This window comes from Palaemon carinicauda, chromosome 6, assembly GCF_036898095.1.
Source record: "Palaemon carinicauda isolate YSFRI2023 chromosome 6, ASM3689809v2, whole genome shotgun sequence".
Classification (NCBI taxonomy): Eukaryota; Metazoa; Arthropoda; class Malacostraca; order Decapoda; family Palaemonidae; genus Palaemon; species Palaemon carinicauda.
Window position 1 is genome coordinate 68,546,778 of NC_090730.1, and position 22,500 is coordinate 68,569,277.

Sequence of the window (22,500 nt, forward strand, 5' to 3'; positions counted from 1 at the left end):
AGGTAGGAGAAATTCATATGTATCCTACTGCAATTCTTTCCAGGTATTTTTGGGGTTCTACAAAGAGATTGAACTTTTCCATGTGAGCTTAATTCTTGTCTTTCGAGGACAATTGAATGTTTCATATTGGAAAACTGAAAACCATTTCAATAAGGGCAACAGAGAAATGCGAACAATAGTTCACCCTCTCCTTTTTATTCTTTATATTTATAAATGGATACATGCATCCATATATATATATATATATATATATATATATATATATATATATATATATATATATATATATACTTATATATAATATAATATATATATATATATATATATATATATATGTATATATATATGTATATATATGTATATATACACACATACACACACATATGTATATATATATATATATATATATATATATATATATAGTATATGTGTGTATATATATATATATATAAATATATATATATATATATATATATATATATATATATATATATATATATATATATATATATATATATATATGTATGTATACATTTATATTACCCCACACATACAAACATATATATATATATATATATATATATATATGTATATGTGTATGTATACATTTATATTACCCCACACATACATACATACATGCACACACACACACACACACATATATATATATATATATATATATATATATATATATATATATATATATATACTCAGAATACATCCTAATCCCTTTCAGATTGTAAGCAACTACAACATGTTATGGTTTCCATTTACTTCCATTACCTACCAATATGTGTTAAGTGTTCGACTAATGTGCACGAACCAATAATGGCCGGTTTCGCCTTTTTTAACGGAAGGACAGATCCAGTTCTACACCTTAAATATATAAATTTTTTATGCCTCAATACAGACCAGCTGTAAGAGCAAAGGGAGAAAAAGGGGATATTCTACCAGGAAGTAAATGAAGAAAGATGGCCATTGAACTGATGCATATGAGAATAACAGTTGAAAGTGGAGAGCTACTGTTATATGTGAATGTTTTCCTGTCTCGATGGAGGAAGTACTTTGATCATTTGTCGAATGTGGAGAAGAAATCAGAGGAAAATGTGATTGGCAAAAGACTTGGATTACTAAGGATGTGAATATTTCAGGATGAAATAAAGACGATCAATTTATTGACGAATAGAAAGACACCAAGTTTTGATGGAAATACATATAGAAAACTGCAGTAACATGCTAATTCTGTGATTAAGTGACTGACTAGAGTTTGCAAGATACATCTGGATCATATGAAGTTTCCAAAGAAATGGTTGAGAGGAATAATTGTTCATATGTATAAAGGTAAAGCAAATAAAGGTAATTACGCGAATTATGTTGGTATACTGTTACCTAGGATAACACTGTAGGCTTATGAACCAAGATAAAGCTTATGATAAAATCAGTAGAGAACCAAGATGTATACTAAAGTCCATAGAGAGGTAATGTGGATATTGTTGAGAATAAAAGATAAAGATAATATGATAACAATTTTATCGTTAGCTTTCAGTATCCGATTGAGTACTATACAATTTTCGTAGGAGCTGAAGCATAACTTTAGCATTCATAATCTTAGATTAATATCTGTTAGTAAAGCATCTTAAATGGTTTTTCAGTCTTCATCTTTAAGTAATCAGACAAAAAAAAAAAAAAAAAAATCCAAGGCAGTGATGTAAATTGCAGTAGACTGCTTCCCTATTTTAACGTAGGAAGATATTTTTTTCAAAGCAATCGATTTATTATTATTATTATTTTTATTATTATTATTATTATTATTATTATTATTATTATTATTATTATTATTTTATTAACATTATGATCGTTGATATCATTATTATTATTATTATTATTATTATTATTATTATTATTATTATTATTATTATTATTATTATTATTACTTGCTAAGCTACAGCCCTAGTTGCAAAAGCAGAATGTTATAAGCCCAAGGGTTTCAACAAGGGAAAATAGGCTAGTGAGGAAAGGAAACAAGAAAATGAATAAACTACAAAAGATTTAAATAATGCAAAATATCTGAAGAACAGTAACAACATTAAAACATCTTTTTCTCATTTAAACTATAAAAGCTTTAAAAAAAAAAAAATGGAAGAGGAATAATATAGGATAGTATGTCCGAGTGTACTCTCAAGCAAGAGAACTCCACCCCAAGATAGTGGAAGACCATGGTACAGAGGCTATAACACTACCCGCATCTAGAGAATAATAGTTTGATTTTGTAGTGTCCTTCCCTTACAAGAACTGTTTACTATAGCTAAAGAGTTTATTCTACCTATACCAATAGGAAAGTGGCCAATGAGCAATTGCAGCGCAATAGTTAACCCTTTGAGTGAAGAAAAATAATTGTTTGTTAATCTTAGCGTTGCCAAGTGTATGAGGATAAAAGAGAATATGGATAGAATAGGCCAGACTATTCAGGATCTGTGTAGACAAAGGAAAATGAGCCGTCCCCAGAGGGAATATCCAATGTAGTATTGTCTGGCCAGTCAATGGATCCAATACCTCTCCATCGGCATGAGTAATATCTAAACGGGTGGTTGGTGCACTAGCCAACACATTACCTTTTTCTTTTGAATTATTTTGCACTAATATCTCGATCTTAGATTTGTTACAGGTTCTTTCAATCTTCAAACAAAAATGGTTTAACAGAAGCAATTGAAATATTGGAAATGAATAGGAAAAGAACCTCAACAAAAAACACTTCATATTTATTCACAATCTAATTTACAAAAAGAAAAAAAAATAAGTTATTGCTAGTTCTTTACTTTTTATGACAAACAAACTCAATTGAAAACAATTAATAGATGGGAGGAACAGGTAACAAAGCAGAACGAAAAATACTCAATGGAATGTTGGAAAATTTTATGCCACTGATGAGATGATACTGGTAAGGAGGCTTTACGCTTGAAAACGTCGCAGAGTGGTGACAGAAGTTTAACTGAAGCTGGCACGATGATTTTGGTCTCAGGACGTTACAGAACATCAAATGTTTTTTCCCAGAATTCAGTGATATTGTAAAAGAGAGGGTAGGCCTCAGGCAGTATTGGCTACTTCTCATTACAAACAGGAAGGGCTAGCTGCGCTAATTCGTCTCTTTGTCTGGGACATGACAAGATTTTAGAGACAGATGTTTGCTTCTGAAGGAGAATTCTGAACCTGGCTCTGTTCAACTTCTGGTTTGCTTAACTTGTTCCTGTCTTGTCTTGATGTGGTTCTTATCCTCTATGGACAGTCTCTCCTCAAAGCTTATATACTCATGAATGAACAATTGTCATTTCCATAAAAGAGTTTTTTTACATTCTGCATCCTGATTGGTTTCCTTAAACACCTTAGCTTTGGTCATGCCATAGGAGCTTCTAGAACAAATTTTCAGATGCAATCTGTATCTAATGTTGCACTAAAATAAAATCGTGTCATGAGACGTCCTATGATGACAGTTTACATAAACAGGAATTTTCACCTAGGCTCAGTTTGTCTTCAAAATGCTGACAACAGTAATTAAGGTAATGACGTCTTTGACCAAACACCAGCGGATTTTCTTCTCGCTGCTGATACTATTCATCAACACCTGGTTTGATTCCAAAAGATTGACGACAGGAGTAGAGAAGTTTCTGACATTTCTGACTGTCAAGCCACTGCAGGAATTCTTAAACAGGTGGCTACTATTAACAGTTCTTGCAAACCATCGCTGCCACTCCTGTCCCCTTCTATAACTTCCTCAAGGGCAAACACAAAAAATTGAAGCGGGCTCCCTTTCAGGAGGTAGCCTTCTTCATCACAAGGAAAGGCCTATCTACTGATACTGCTTTTACCTTTCCCATGCCAATTGCACACCCCATTAGCTCTCCACTGATACTAGTGACGTTACTGTTGGGTGGTATTGAAACAAATGATCCACGGAATTCCACTCCCATTGGCCTTCTCCAGTAGAAAACTTCCCAAGGTATAATCTAGCTACTCTGCCTTTGACTGCAAACTACTGGAGGCTTATTGGGTTATTTTTAAGAAGGCACATCCTTAACCATATGCATGGACAACATATGCCTTTTGCGCACCTTCACTCAACAGTCTGATGCATGGTCTGCCCATTGACAAAAAAATCTCTCTGCCACTTCTGAATACACCTGTACTATTAAAAAAATCCTTGGTAAACTGAATCCCGTTGCTGACAACATTTTCCAGAAACATACTAGCTAACATATACCTAGGAATGGATTACAAAGACTTGGCAAAAATCCAAAGAAAGGATCCAGAGTGCACGTCTCTACATCTAGAAAACGTTATCCTTGATGACTCCAACGCCACCCTACTCTGTAATGTCAGTACTGGTAGGCCTTATACGTAGATACCTGCCATCATGCAAAAACAGTTGTTTCAAAAGATCCTTGGCCTTTTACACCCCTCGTGCCGATCTCCTGCACAGTTACTGAAATCAAAGTTCACATGGCATGGAATTACTGAAGAGACCAATGATTGGTTCCACATTTGTATTTTATGCCAAATTTTAAAAGTGCATCGACACATGGATTTGTTTGGACACTTTACATCAGCCTCAGTGTCATTTAGTCCACATTCACATTGACGGCTTTGGTCCCCTACCCACGTCACAAGGGTAAGTTAACTTTTCACAGCCAGGAATCACTCTAGCAGCAGGCCCTAAGGAAGATGCAACATCCAACTCATATACTGCTGCCTTACTTTCCGGATGGATAGTAAGATTCAGTATCCCAGAGCATAATACTTCTGCCAGGGATACAATTTTACCTCTCAGTTTTAGACATAGTAAGGGCATCGTCTTGGAATCACCCTACATCAGACTACTGCTTACAACACCGCAACCAACGGAATGGAGGATAATTTCCTGCGTACCCTCAAAGCAACTTTGACATTTTGCTGCAAGGATTTCAGCTGGTTTTTCTTACCTGGGCCCTTCTTTGGCTGAAGACTGCTCCCAAGGACACCATGGATTTCTTAGTAGCTGAAATGGCACGGCAACCAGTTGGTTGCCCCTGTGGGTTTTTTTTTTGCCAGCCACCTCCTCTTAGGATCTCCAGCGTCTATGTTACATTGTGGGGAAATTTGCCATCTGTCATCAGACTCACAAGCACCCAGCAAAGTAGTACACATTGAAACCTACACACCACAACATATGTCCTTGTATGCACCAACGCTTGCAAGCCATCACTTGAACCCCCATTGCCAGGCCCTCTCCTGGTCCCTTTGAAAGATTTCCAGCTCACTTTCGTGTTAAAAAGGATTGGATCACCACAGCCTACGTATATCCTGCAAGATGACCCGCCCACATTGCGACTCTTGAATGCTGCTTTAGAGGATGAGCCATATAATGCACATACATACAAATAAAGAAGGATACTTTATATACGTTTTCCTCAACACTGCAGCTGTCATCAGACTATGTCAAAACATCATTGAATGTAACAAGCTAATTTCAACTATATTGTCATTCAGTTATGTTACCTACTTTTGAAGGTAGTGGGTTGACCAGGGCACCAGCCACCTGTTGAGATACTACCGCTTGAGAGTTATTGGGTCCTTTGACTGGCCAGACAGTACAACACTGGATCCTTCTCTCTGATTACAGTTCATTTTCCCTTTGGTTACACATATACCGAATAGTCCGGCCTATTTTTTACATGTTCTCCTCTGTCCTCATACACCATGTAACACTGATATTAGCAAACAATTCTTCTTCACCCACAGGGTTAACTACTGCACTATAGTTGTTCAGTGGCCACTTTCCTCTTGGTAAGGGTAGAAGAGACTCTTTAGGTATGATAAGCAGCTCTTCTAGGAGAAGGACACTCCAAACCAAATCGACCCACAGTTCTCTAGTCTTGGGTAGTGCCATAGCCTCTGTACCATGGCCTTACACTGTCTTGGGTTAGAGTTCTCTTGCTTGAGGGTACACGCGAGCACGCTGTTCTGTCTTGTTTCTCCTGTTGTTTTTATAACGTTTTTATAGTTTATATATGAAATATTCTTAATGATACTTTTTTGAAATATTTCATTTTGATTGTTAATTCCTTTTGTTATTTCCTTGTTCCCTTTCCTCACTAGGCTATTTTCCCTGTTGGAGCCTCTGGGCTTATAGCTTCCTAGTTTTCTAACTAAGGTTGTAGTTTAGCTGGTAATAATAATAATAATAATAATAATAATAATAATAATAATAATAATAATAATAATATGTCATTGTAAACCTTAATGAGAAAAACCATTGCCTGTTAACATGCAATAGTCACTCTTATGTGATCGCTTTGGGGCCTATAGAATACTCTTTTGTTTCTAAATAAATATAATTTGTTCGGGAGCTGTCTTGTATCAATATATCTTCTTCGCTCCTGTCACAACAGAGTTCAGCAAAATGTCAGAAAATAAGGCCCTTTATCTGCTTAATACTTTGGTCAGAAATAATTTCTTTGAATAAATAAATTTCCAATGTGACTTACACAAAATCAGGAGAGTCTTTAACATGAGCATTATCTGTTTTTAATTGTTGGTTGGATACATTTTTATGTGAATCATGAACATACGTATATGCATTTTGTTTACATCCTGTCAATTCCTTATCTTTTCTCTTGTTGTTTTACATAAAGACCATTAGGTATCAAGAATTTTATGAAAGATTTCATCTATTTTACACCTTTCTCTTTTTTACCTGCCAACCTCGAAAGCATCATACACTTCGTTTATAATCACTATTAATCTCTAACCACTCTTATATCAGTAAAAACTGATAACATCCATAACCTGCAGGATAAAACTATTATTATTATTATTATTATTATTATTATTATTATTATTATTATTATTATTATTGGTGTTGTTGTTGTTGTTGTTGTTGTTAATATTATTATTATTATTATTATTATTATTATTATTATTATTATTATTATTATTATTATTATTATTATTATTATTATTATTATTATTTCGGAAGATAACCCTCTTTGATACAAGTTTTATTAGAAGTAATGTCTTTTTGAGTAGCATTAATATCATATACGTCCTTCTCAATGATCCTGAAAAGTTTTTTTTCTTGTCATTAATGTATAATGCCAGTAATTTTGCAATAATCATTCTATATGTGAGAAACGAAAACACAAGTAAAAATAGTTTCTTTACCAAGCAAGCAAAAAGTAAATAGCAGGCTTTCTTAATCTCTCAGTTGATATCCGTTGTTCACAAGTACCTGTGATATACGATCCAGATCATCATGGGTAGCCTTCTAGGAGGAACAATGAGTGAGAGCCCTCATCATAAAGGACTTGATGTTAGATCCTTGTATGTTAGCGAAGCACGATATTTACCTTATCATTTTAGAATTTATTCAAGCTCAAGCTATAACTTACCATCTGGATACGGACCCAAGATTAAGGTTTACCTTGCGATTCGGAAATTTACAAAGTCTCAAGCTTTATTTTGTCATTTGAAAACTTACCAACTCTAAAGCTTTACCTTACCATCAGGAAAGTTATCAAAGCACAATCTTTACCTTACTATCTGGAAATTAAACCAAGCTCAAGCTTTATTCTACCATCTGAAAATTCCTCCAATCTCAAGCTTCAATATACCATGTGGAAATTTACCCAAGCTCTAGCTTTCCTTTGTCATTTGGAAATTTACTCAACCTCAAGCTTTACCTTACTATCTGTAAATTTACACAAGCTCAAGCTTTATCTTGTAATCCAGAATTTACACAATCTCAAGATTATCCTTACCATCCTGAAATCTACCCACTCTCAAGCTTTAGTTTGTCATTTGAAAATTTTCCCACGATCCAACTTTATGTATTCATTTGGAAATTTATCCAAACTAAAGCTTTAACTTGTAATCCACAAAATTACACAGTCTCAAGCTTTACCATGCCATCCTGTAATGTACACAATCTAAAGCTTTACTCTGTTATTTTTAATATTTACCCATGATCAAAGCTTATCTTGTCATTTGAAAATTTACCCAAGCTCAAGCTTTACCCTGCAATCCAGAAATTTACACAATCTGAAGCTTTACATTAACATCCTAAAATCTACCCACTCTCAAGCTTTACTTTGTCATTTGAAAGTTTACCTGAGATCAAACTTTATCTTGTCATTTGGAAATTTACCCAACTTCAAGCTGCAATCCAGAAATTTACACAATCGCAAGCTTTACCTTATCATCCTGAAATCTATCCAATCTCGAGCTTTACTTTGTCATTTGAAAATTTACCTAAGATCAAGCTTTATTTAGTCCTTTTGAAATTTACCCAAGCTCAAGCTTTACCTTGCAATCCAAATATTTACTGAATCTCAAACTTTACCTTGCCTTCCTGAAATCTACCCAATCGTAAGATTTACTTTGTCATTTGAAAATTTATTCAAGATCAAACTTTATCTTGTCATTTGGAAATTCACCCATGCTCAAGCTTTACTTTGCCATCTTAAAACTTACCTAAGTACAAACTTTACCTTGCTTACTGGAAATTTATCCAAACCCAAGCTTCACCTTACTCTCTTGAAATTTACCCAAGCTAAAGTTTTACCTTTGCATCCGAAAAATCTGCTGTAGATTTTATGCCCAATCATTGAGAAATGATTTACCTTGGTATCTCGGTTGACATACTTGACAATTTGCTAGATTCTCTTTAATAAGAATATGAAACAGTAAATGATATATGGATATGATTAAAATAACATGCAAACGTTTAAATGTAAATATTACTTTTGAAGTTTCTTTGTTCATTATAGACCAGTATTGAAAAGGAATTAATTTAATTATTGCCAAAGTGTTAATATGATAAGTAGTCTATGTGATTATGTTCAGTTTGTATTTTTCTATTAAAGTTATCTATTGTGGTAAAAAGAAATAACCAGCCGAGAACATGTGAAAATAAACCTTTACAATGAAAAAGAAAAAGTTGTCGATCAGGAGATACATTATCCTATACATACATTTTATACTAATTATACATTTTTCAAGAATCATGGAATAATTGGAAATGAAAAAGCTTATTGGTTGCTAATTAAAATTATTGATAATTACAAATTAGATTTGATGGGAAGAATACCTCAAGTAAATTGGGATAAGACATCTTAAAGGCTCAAGGATTAAAAATAACAAGAAAAAGCTGGTCAAAGGAACAATAAAATTGAGTGTGCAATGAGACAAATATACGACCTCGTAAATCCCTTTGGAACTGGACGTGATAGATTTATTTTAGCGTTTCTTCTCCCATTCTGCTGGAACCTTTATGGATTCAAGAATATGTCTGAAATGATTTCCAATCACAGAGGAATTGAAATTCCTCTTTGGGGATTTTAAAGTTGAAATTGAGAGTCAGCAATCAAAAAATTGCAAAGTGCATTTATTTTTTGTTAGGCAAAGATGAAAAATGATATTTGTAATATATTATATGCTCAAATACACACACACACAAACACACACACACACACACACACACATATATATATATATATATATGTGTGTGTGTGTGTGTGTGTGGGTATGTGTGTGTATGTGTATGTATACAGAATATACAGTATATTATTACGACTAGCGAATTACATAAATTCCTGAGATCCAAAACTCTCCTGCTTTTTATTATATGATATGATACACAAGAGAAATACCTCCAATATCTAAGAATAATACGCAACTCTCACACGATAATATAAACACTGAATATTTAAAAGGTCTCTTTACCTTACACTCAAAACAAAACTGGGTGATTACTTTACTTTTAACGAAAACTATACCTAAATAAAACTCTTACTTCGATTCTTCGTCAGGGAATACAAGTAAAACTCTTAAATAATTATTGGTGATCAAAATATTAAACCCTTTACAAAAATGAATATATTCTATAAGAAAAAATAAGAAATTAAAAAACTTAACACCAAAAATAAATAACATAAAATATTAAATCTGAACTAAACCTAGACTAAGACAAAATTTATACTTGAAAAAAAAATACTGCAATCACTTATTTCACTAGGATTTAATTTATAAAAATATTTAATTTTGAGAGTTAATGAAAATATCTGATACTTGATCATGATAGAAAATATATAAAATTACAGTTACATATACTTAACTGATACTCTTTCGTCCTTTGGCTCACACAAGATTATCGAACAGCCAAGTAATATAAATACACTTCACTGTTTAACCTAATCTCACAGGGCCAGTTACAAGAATTTATGCTATAAAATGTATTTACATTAACACACTACACTTTTAACTAGGACACGCAATGATATCACCAATGTTTGAACAACACTATACATGCTATAAGTTGAAGAGAAATCACTATTCATGCTTGAGAGGAAAACACTATTCACTTAGTGGCTGGATAGAGGCTGGCGGAAGCACAAATCTTGTAAGATGTTAGGCTGGATCTCTCTGTCTCCGATGTATTGAATTTACTCCAGAATTTTAGAGTTTGGCTGTCTGGAAGTGTGCGGGTATGGTCTAGCGGCATCATGGTTGCCAACTTGGCATTATGGAGGTAGGGTATTATCGTTGCTTGCGAGACAACTCTCTTAGCTAACTCCGCCCATGTCCTCTCACAAGATTAAAAAAAAAAAAAAGAGTTAGTTCTAGTCTAGAACCTTCATGCAACTTTCAACCACGTGGTAACATGATGCAATCCATAGCGTGTGTCATACAGCATACCTTTTAACAAAATCACATAAGACTTCGTAATAAAAGTACGTGAAATAAGAATTAAATTCTATAAAATAACATAAATTTACATATATGGAACCGAATGAAAATATAATTAAATGAATGACGACAGTCTTATGTAATTTACATACAATTACTTAATCCTACTTCAGTGGAACTCACCATACAAGCTGGCTATACATCTCTTAAAGACACAAATGAAATACGTGATTAAAACAATCTACTCTCATGTCAAACCAGTGTCGTAAGAATATATATATATATATATATATATAAATATATATATATATATATATATATATATATATATATATATATATATATATATATATATATATATATATATATATATCTTATGAAGCTGGTCTTCCTGAGAGTAGATTATTTTATTCCCATATTTTATTTGTGTATCTAAGAGATATATAGCCAAGTCGTAAGGTGAGTTCCACTAACGTAGGATTAAGTAATGTATGTAAATTACCAAAGACTGTCGTTATTTATTCAATTGTATTTTTACGTATTTCCATATATGTAAATTTACATTATTTTAAAGAATTCCATTTTCATTTTACTTAGATTTGTTACGAAGTCTAAATTGATCTTGTTAAAAAAGTATGCTGTATGACACACTAGGGATTGCATCATATTACCACTTGGTTGGAAGTGCATGAAGGTTCTAGACTAGAACTAACTTTTTTTTTTAAGTTTTGAGAGCAGGTGGGCGGAGTTAACTGAGAAAGTTGCCTCGTAAGCGATAATAGCACTCTACTTCCATATTGCAAAGTTGGCAACCTTTTACCGCTTGACCATGCCCCCACACTCCCAAAAAGCCGAACTGTAAGATTCTGGAGTGAATTAGGTTAATATATTAGGACCTAGTAATGCATAGGAGACAGAGAGATCCAGCCTGATTCCGTAAAAGCCAACATCCGACGATCCTCTCGCTAGCACCCCTTTCAGCTATGCATTGATTTTCCTCTCCAACATGCATCGTGTATCCTCTCCAAAGTGCATAGTGTTTTCTCTCAAATATCAATAATGTTTGTTCAAATATTGAAATTTCTGTGGTTTAAATTATAAGAAGTGTATGTGTGAGTACTAGTATATTATAAAAATAAATTGGCTTTGTAACTGGCCCTGTGCAATTAAGTTAAACAGTGAAATGTATTTATTTTGCTTAACCGTTCGGTAACCTTTTGTAAGCCAAAGGACATAAGAGTAATAGCTGAGTATATATAAGAGTAAAGTTGATTTGTTTTTTATACTGGTAAAGTGTGAACTTTTTACATTAATTGTCAAAATTGAACATTTTCATAAATTAATTTCTAGTGAAACAAGTAATTGTATAATTTTTACAAAGTATCATCTGTAACGTAATCTAAGATCTAATTCAGGTTTAATATTTCACGTGATTATTTTTTGGTGTTAATTTTTTGAATTTATTAATTTTTTATAGAATATATATATTTTTTGTAAAGTATGCATTATTTCGATCACCAATACTTAATCTCATTGATTTGCTTGTATCCCCTGACTAAGAACCGAAATAAGAGGTTGATTTAGGAATAGTTCTGTTAAAGGAAAGTAATCACCCAGTTTTGTTTCGAGTGTAAAATAAAGAGACCTTTATATCAGTGTTCATATATATTATTGTCTGAGAGTACCGTATGATTCTCAGAGGTCGGAGGTATTTCTGTTGTATATCAGATTATGTAATATAAAGCAGGTGTGTGTATATATATATATATATATATATATATATATATATATATATATATATAATATATATATATATATATATATATATATATATATATATATATATATATATATATATATATATATATATATATATATATGTATATATATACGATTATATAGTAGGGGAATGACAATCCTACCTACCGCTCTCTCACCCAGGACCCATACAGTGGGTCACTGTATGGGTCCTGCTCTCTCGTAAAGTAAGGACATGGCTGATAGGAGTATTGGAATACTTACCAAGTTTGGTAGGCCCCTTTAGACCTGTACCAACCGTGTGTCACACGATCGTACATGGTAACGACATTTCTTTTTTTTTGTATATATTATGCTCTGTATCTATGCTTTCCCTTCGTACTGATAGGGACCTGAATAAACATGTCTGTTTTTCTCATCGTTAACTGTTAACAAAACTGGTTGTAGGTTGAACATATAATTGCCTGTTATGTTTTTATGTACTTTTTACCAGGACTTTATGTATATATAAAATGATGTTCTGTAATAAAGTTACTCGGATGCTTTCATCCTGCCTTCTTAGTCACACCCTATCTCGGCCGGTCACATTGGTGACTCCGGAAGTCGACTCGCTCCTCCCGACTGGCTTTGTGAACACGGAGACACCCAAAAGCGTATGACGCTCTCAAAACATACTTTTTGCAGCAGTACTCCCCGTCGCCAACCGCCCGTATATCAAAGCTTTTTAAGCTCTCTCAAGGAAATGACCAGTATTGCTCGCCTGCAACCTGCCACAGACTGCTTTTCTCATGAGGTAACCTACTTCTTGCCCTTTAGATATGCCGTTTATCGGAATCTGTACGCGCCGCCATACCCGATGTCGATAGTTTACCCATAAAGGATTTGATGACCAAAGCCGACACCCTTACGGACAGCCACTTCACGACCTTCAAGACCTCCATTAATGCCTCCACTCCTGACAAAGAGGATGCCTATTCAACGTCCACTGAAGCTAACGTGAATGCCGTAGGACATACACGCCTACCCCATGACGTGCCGGAGCGGGTAAAAAGCCACCCATAACCAACAACTCACTCGCGCCCCAACCAACGACTTCTACAGCCACTTACTGCCGCCCATCGGCCACAGTTTTTTACTAACACTACAGATTTAGGGCAGCCGCGAAGATATGTGCCAAGTTTTGTCAGTGGCCAAAAAACGTGTAAGTAGGCCATGGCTCGTGGCAGTGGCCTCCCGTGTTTCTAATCTTTTCTTTTTACAGGATGTAGGAACTGGCGTGTGATTTTTGGTAGACACAGGTGCTTGTCGATCTCTTATGCCGACGTCCGCCTGGTAGCTGCCAAAGGATTTGCGATACCCACCTACGGTCACGAGAACCTCACATTACCGTTTGGAAACGGTAAATTTAATTGGAAGTTTCTCGTTGCTGACGTCACATTGCCAATCCGCGGTGCGGATATCCTCTCTCATTTCCACTTTCTGGTCGATGTCGCCCACCGACGATTGGTCAAATCAGACTCGTACTTGTCAACACCTCTTCAACCCACCCCCTCTAACCTCGCTCTCCACATCAGTGCACCCACAGATGCCTATGCCCACCTCCTCACGTCGTACCCGGATGTTTTCCGTCCAGAACTTAGCCAAACGCCCACGGCTCTTGCCTTGCATGGTATTTATCACCATATCAAGATGACAGGACTCCCAGTCTTTGCAAAATTCAGACGTCTGGCACAGAATTGATTGGCTGCCACCAAACAGACGTTTGCCGAAATAGAGGAAATGGGCCTTTGCCAAAAGGCCTCGACCCCATGGTCGTCACCCTTACACATTGTTCTGAAGAAAGACGGCTCCCTCTGTCCGTGTGGGGATTACAGGTGCCTGAACATGCAAACAGAACCGGATCACTACCCCCTCCCAAACATCACCGACATGACCTCCTACCTGCACAAAGCGAAGGTTTTCTCCATGCTCGACCTCCTGAAGGGGTATTATCAGGTGCCTATGAACACAGAAGACATCCCCAAGACCACCATCACCACTCCGTTTGGTACATGCACCATCAATTACTCCGTTTTGGGCCTTCCTAATGCTGGGACCATTTTTCAACGTCTCATGGATGGCATCTTAGTGGACTTCCCCTTCTGTGTATGGTATGTGGACGACATACTTGTGTTCTCTTCCTCAAAAGAGAAACACCTCCGTCACTTGCGCATCATGCTCGACTGCCTGCAACAAAACGGCCTTGTAGTCCGGTAAGACAAGTGTACCTTTGGCACCAACGAAGTGTCGTTCTTAGGGCACCGCATCACTCCTGAAGGTGTCCATCCCCTCCCTGAGAAAGTAGCAGCCATTCAGAACTTCCCCACGTCCTCGGCCGTCAAAGCTCTGCAGGAACTCTTGGGCATGATTAACTATTATCACCATATCCTGCTAGCCATTGCCACCACTCTTGCTCCCCTCTACGCCTCCCTCAAGGACAAGCCAAAAGACCTGAAGTGGGGTCCCCTTCAAGAAGTGTCCTTCTGCAATGTAAAAAAAAAACCATCAACCACTTCTGCTCTCACTTTACCCATCCCACATGACCCTCTCCTTCTCTCCACTGATGCCAGCTACGTTGCTATTGGTGCTGACTTGAACAGGTGGTCAACAGCTCCCCCCCCCCCCCCCCTTGGGCTTCTTCAGCAGAAAACTTGGCTGTCCGTAACTTTCGCCATTTCCTAGAAGTACGCCCTTCGTCATTCGCACAGACCACGTGCCTCTGGTGCATGCCTTCACTCGACAGTCTGACGCCTGGTCCGCCCGTAATTGCCGACATCTCTCCGCCGTGGCTGAATACAATTGCACCCTTCAACATGTCCTTGGGAAAAGTAATCCCATTGCCAATGCCCTGTCAAGAAACACATTGGCTGACGTTCAACTGGGATTGGATTACAACGCCTTGGCTGAAGCCCAACGACAGGATCCAGAGTATTAAGCATGTAGGACATCCTGCACATCCCTCTGTTGGGAAGACATCCCCCTCGACGACTCCTACACCACCCTCCTCTGTGACGTCAGTAGTGGTAGACCGCGACCTTGGATTCCTTCTCCCATGCGCCGACAGGTGTTTGATTTCTTGCACGGGCTTTCACATCCCTCGTGCCGTTCTACTGCACGGCTGCTGAAGATCGAAGTTCATTTGGCACAGCATTGCTAAGGATGCTAAGGATTGGGTACGCGCCTGTACTTCTTGCCAAACTTCCAAAGTACATCGACACACGGATTCAGGAGTGGGCACCTTTCTTCAACCTCAGCTTCGTTTCGCCCAAATTCACGTGGACGTTGTAGGCCCCCTACCCACATCACAAGGACATCGTTACCTGTTTACCGTCATCGACCGCTCCACTCGTTGGCCTGAAGCCATTCCCATGGAAACTGCATCGTCAGCCTTATGTACATCTGCCTTACTCTTAGGATGGATTGCAAGATTTGGTATCCCTGAGCATATTACTTCTGACAGGGGTACCACTTTCACCTCTCAATTGTGGACATCATTAGCGAAACCCCCTCGCATCACCCTACATCGGACAACTGCCTACAACCCTGCTGCCAAAGGAATGGTTGAACATTTTAATCGCACCCTCAAAGCAGCTTTGATGTCCTGCTGCCAGGATTCCAACTGGTTTACTCAGCTTCCCTGGGTCCTCCTGGGACTAAGAACCACTCCTAAAGATGCCTTCGATGTCTCGGCAGCTGAAATTCTGTATGGCAACACGTTGGTAGTCCCTGCCGAATTTTTTCCTTCTGCAACCTCCTCCGATGATCTCCAACGCATACGTCACATCGTGGGAAAATTTACACCCTGCTGCCAGACTTACAAGACCCCAGGCAAGCATCACATACTGACAGACTTGCTCTCTGTAACTCACGTCTTCTTACGCAACGACACTAGCAAGCCACTGTTAACGTCCCCTTACGCGGGCCCTTTCCTTGTGATCCGAAGTAGTATGAAAGCATTCCTATTGAATATTCGTGGCAAAGAAGACTGGGTCTCCATTCATCGTCTAAAACCTGCTTATCTCCTGCCAGATGACCCGCCTACAGTTCGCCTCTCTAGATCAGGGCGCCCTATTTAACATGTACAGTATGTTGTTTTTAGGGGGGGAGCGATGTACCACTCGTGTGTCACACGATCGTACATAGTGACGACATTTCTTTTTTTGTATGTATTATGCATTGTATCTTCGCTCTCCCCTGGCACTGATAGGGACCTGAATAAACATGTCTGTTTTTCTCACCGTTAACTGTTAACAGAACCGGTTGTTGATTGAACATGAAATTGCCTGTTATGTTTTTATGTACTGTAATAAAGTTACTCAGTTGCTTTCATCCTGCCTTTTTAGTCACAGCCTCTCTCGGCCCGTGACAGACCCTTTAGCCCACCCATCGACAACCAGTCTCCTCAGTAGTATATATGTAAGTTATCACCATCTGTCTAAAACAAGTTTGAGTTACTTATAACTTTTTCCTACAGATTTTAAGAGAAACCTAAAAGGCTGTGCCCCTAAGGTGCGGCACCATAAAAGAAGAATAATGCACATGATGAAAAATTTTTTACACATAAAAATACATAAGTGCATACATATATATATATATATATATATATATGTATATATATATATATTTATTTATTTATATACTTATAGACACAGATACAAACACAGACATGCAGGCAAACACATACTCCAAAAGTTCAAACTTGCGGCAAAGGTTTTTACGTTGAACCGGCTGACATAGGCTGTTTTATAGTTAATATAGGAAATGTCTATTTTAATGTTTTTGCTGTTTTTAAGAATATTTTATTAATAGTTATTTCTTATATCTTTTATTTATTTCCTTTTATCCTTTCCTCACTGGGCTATTTTTCCCTGTTGGAGCCCTTGTGCTTGTTGCAACTTGTTTTTCCAACTAAGGTTGTAGCTTAACTAATAATAATAATAATAATAATAATAATAATACAGTATACATATATAATTTTATATAGTATAAATATATATATATATATATATATATATACACAGTATATATATATATACAGTATATATATATATATATATATATGTATATATATAAATCTATTTATCTCTCTCTCTCTCTCTCTCTCTCTCTCTCTCTGTCTTTATATATATATATATATATATATAGTGGCAACAACAACAACAAATACAGCCATTTCTAGTCCATTGAAGTGCGAAGAGAGAGAGAGAGAGACAGAGAGAGAGAGAGAGAGAGAGAGAGAGAGAGAGAGATTTTGAAATAAGCTGAATTGTTGGAGCGCCTTCTGATACCCTGGATCCTTCTTGAATTTTTGTCACGTCCAAGCGAGTAGCAACAAGAATAATGTTGAACGACTTTTCAAAATCCTTAGAGATTTCCTCTTCTCTATCCATACAATTCCTCCCTCATCTTTCTTTATAGCAGTCTAAGGAATGAATATATTCATTATTTTAATAGAAAATGCTGTTATCACTATAATAAGTAACTACATAAAAATAATTTTCATTATGAAGTCTTCCCTCAATGCACGGGGTAACCAATTTACACCCAATACCTCAAAAACCAAGATCACAAATGACAAATCATGTATCTAGTTGGACATGAAAACTTATGTTACTACATTTGTTCCATTAATTTTGGGTGTGGCGAAAGGTTCTGCTCAATTTCCTGATTCCGATGAGAATCATATGAAAAATAAATAATAATTACAGGATCAAGAAGCCAGAAAGGAATGAGGGTTCATGGTTTGATATAGTATTGTATAAATTCCACTTCAAGTTCAGGTGTATTATTAGCATCAATACCATGTCACCTGCATTACAGAAGAAATAATACTTTCATTAGCTGATATTACATTTATTTTACCAGAAGAAGGTGCTGGAAATTAATTATATCAACAATATTTGTATGATTTGATATGGAATACTATTCATTTTATCTATTGTTCATACCCTGACCAAAGATTGCAAGTTTATCATGAGACATGAGACATATTAAAAACATGGGCGCAGACAATGAGATAAGATCACTTCTGGGAGATGTTTATGAAGAATCTTTTAGGCATTGATTATGGAAAGGAAATATAGCCTTTGTTATGTCAGCAAATAAACGAACATGTTAGGATTTTCTTTTTCGTTAATATCTTAACTAACCTCACAATACTTTGGTATTTTAGCACATACCCTGGAACTGTAGATGCAGGTCACTAGAATCTCCAATTGATGGTATGACTTTCAATAAATACGGTATCTCCTATTACTAATGTTCCCACTTCTTTCATTACAGTAACGGACATTATATAGTAGAGATATGCCGATAACAATTTGGAGTCTACACTGATACCGATAATGATACCGATACCATAGAAATAACAGGTACCAATACCGATACTAGTGTCATGACAGTGGTCAATACTGATACTCACAAAAAAGGGCCGATACTATCGATATCGATACTATCGGCATGTCTTTATTATATAGTATACCCATGATTAAATAGACATTCTTGTGAAGATAAGAATAACCGGAATACCCGATTTGTTATGTTGTATTCTAATTTGTATTAAAACTTAGAGAGAATCAAGCTACGATCGATAGTCTTGGATGGATAAATATTGAAAGAAATCATAAAAAGTAACTACAAGTAAAAGATTGTTCCAGCAATTTTATAGGCAATGATCATAGATACTATAAAAATCTAATCTGTGTAGTGATCATATATCATAAAAATAATCCCTGAGTACGATACTACTATACTTTCTATAAATTCTTATTTAAAGTATCATTATTTTACGAGCATTAAAAAGAGTACTTATTAGGAATGGAAGATAGAAATTGATAGAATATTTACATCCAGATTGTAAATAACCAAGGAGACTGTCAAATTCATTCTAATATAAAAGGTAAGAAGTACAAGTGATCGGCATTAGGTCTATGTTTAAAGATCCAATATATTACTTCTAATGCATTATCTACATTAGCTGCAACTCGGGTCGGAGACTGTTTATGAGATCGGCATTGTCCCTCGTTGATGTCGCTCACTATCACACAGTTCACTGTAATGTTGCTACATTTAACAGCATACACAAGAAGGCTACATGGTAGGGTGTCTTTCAATTGTTGATATTACCATGGAATCTGGCAGGAACAGAGAAACTATGTTTCCCATCAATCACTGAAATTTTCAATTGATTATGTGAATTTTCCTAGGAACAGTTTACTCCATCGCCAAAAATAGCTATTCAACCCATACCGAAATAAAGATTTGCTGTGGCTTTAATATGGCAGATATCAACACGAAGATTGGTAAGGACAAAGTAAATATACATCCCATGAGTCACTGAAAATTTCATTTAGATATGTGGAGTATTCTACGAAAAATGGGTACAGTGACTATTCCATGGCAAGTATCAATACGAATATTAGTATGAATGTAGTTCACATCACCCCTATCAAATCCTGTGAAAATGATTTGGATATCTATAAAAAGCTAGGAGTAGTTTTCTGCTTCTCACTAATGTTTTATCTAAAAATCGTCACTTACGAACAAAAGTGTCAGCCAGGTCAAGTCTATAGCAGGTATAAATATGAAAAGTGGCAGATAGAAAGCTTATATATATCTAAAAAATCCCTTAAGATTTCATTAAATACATTTATTGGTATAGGAGTTATTGGCCCCGCCGCAGAAAATATCAGCTTCTACCCCCACCCAAGGAACATTTTGTCATTTCATATAACATCACTCACTTCATTTGCAACAGATATGAATTATGTTTTACTCTATAGTGGAAAAATTTGGAAAACATTGGTTTTAGAGCTGGGGCTAACATATAGAAATTTATCATCCATAAAATTTCCCATATCTCCCATTCTGCTTTCCATCGAGATTGGTTAGTGGTGCGGCAATATGCCTCCTGAGTGGACTGTCATTGGAATTCAGATTCTCCAAAAGTGTTCTAAGATCCACTGAAAACTCGGTGTGTCAGCAGTTCTTACATTTATAAGTCAACTGAAACAGTCCTTTAAATTCAATTGACAAAAAAGACTCAAAGACCCATAGCAAACCTGGCACTAAATTTTTTCTTTTTTCCCATCTCTCTATATCTTTTCTATCTATCTATCTATCTATCTATTCATATACACACATAAAGATAGAATATATATTGATATATAGATATATAAATGTACATGTATGTAAATACATACATACATACATACATATATATATATATATATATATACACACATATATATATATATATATATATGTGTGTGTGTGTGTGTGTGTGAGTGTATATGTACGACATATATATATATATATATATACACACATATATATATATATATATATAAATATATATATATATATATATATACATCCTCCTATGCCTATTGACGCAAAAAGCCTTGGTTAGATTTCGCCAGTCGTCTTTATGTTGAGCTTTTAGAATAATACCTTTTCATTCATCATCTCCTACTTCACACTTTATAGTCCTCAGTCATGTAGGCCTGGGTCTTCCAACTCTTCTAGTGCCATGTGGGGTCAGATTAAATGTTTGGTGAATTAATCTCTACAGGGGAGCACGAAGAGCATGACCAAACCATCTCTATCTACCCAGCACCATGATCTCATCCACATTATGGCACTCGAGTAATCTCTCATATAGTTTCATTTCTAATAATGTCAGCAATGTCACTTCAAATACTCTTCTGACGGCTTTGTTCCCAAATCTACAAAATATGTTGGATATTGTTTCATTGTCATGCCCCGACTCATGTCCAGAACAGTTGAAAATAGTGAAGGATTGGACTGGATTGGTAATAGGAATTAGCTGACTTAGAGTATGTTGATGATGTTGTCCTTATTAGCAGAACACCACAGGACATGTAAAGCTTGCCTACCAAATTGCATGAAAAATCACGGGAGCGTGGGTTCAAGATCAATAAAAGCCAGACAGAGATATTGAGGACGGAATATGTAATAGAAGATGAAATATCATTGGTATATATATATATATTATATATGTGTGTGTGTGTGTGTGCGTGTGTGTGTATACATTTATATATATATATATATATATATATATAACTAAATATATTTATATTTATATATAAATCTATACATGCCACAACACATGATGCCCCTGAAGAAAGGAAAGATGAATACTATGAAGAACTGCCGAGGATAATAGATGAGATCCAAAAAAAATATATGAAAATTGTGGTTGGCAACTTCAATGCTAAAGTTGGAAGAAATAATCATGGGATAGAGAATGTGATGGGGGTCGAGGGTGTAGGCGAAGTAGGCAAATGAACGTGGAGTACATTTCATAAGTTTCTCTTCAGCCAACAATCTTGTCATTAGCAATTACAAAAATGAGATAGATCACATTACCATTAATGAAGAGAGAAGGAGGACTCTAAAAAATGTAAGACACTATAGAGGTGCAGATATTGGAAGTGATCACCAGCTCCTCATTGCTACACTGAACTTAAAATTGAAAGCCTCCAACAGGAAGATAGATAGAATACCTAGGTCTGATACAACTAAGCTATTAGAAGAAGAGCATAGAGAAACATTTGCAATTGAATGTAGTAATCAATTTGCAGTCTTAGAAACTTTAAGAGACGAAGAACAGACAATTAATGAAGAATGGTGTGATATTAGGAACATACATCAGTAGTTGATAGTGAAAGTCTTGGGACACGCAGTTATAAGGAAAAAGGCCATGGATGTCAAATGATACTTGGGATACTATAGAAAGGAGACAAAGACAGAAATAGATTATTGAACATTTTCGAGGAAGTCACAGAAATTACAAGGTGAAGCATACTAAGTTTTTCAGTATTGATAGTGAGGTTAAAAGTAAAGCCAGGAATGACTGGAGATAATATTTAGACAGTAAAACAGATGAAGCTGACAAAGGTATGGATTCAGAAAAAGGCTATGGTGTAAGAATTGCTCATAGAATTATTAATGAAATCTCAACTG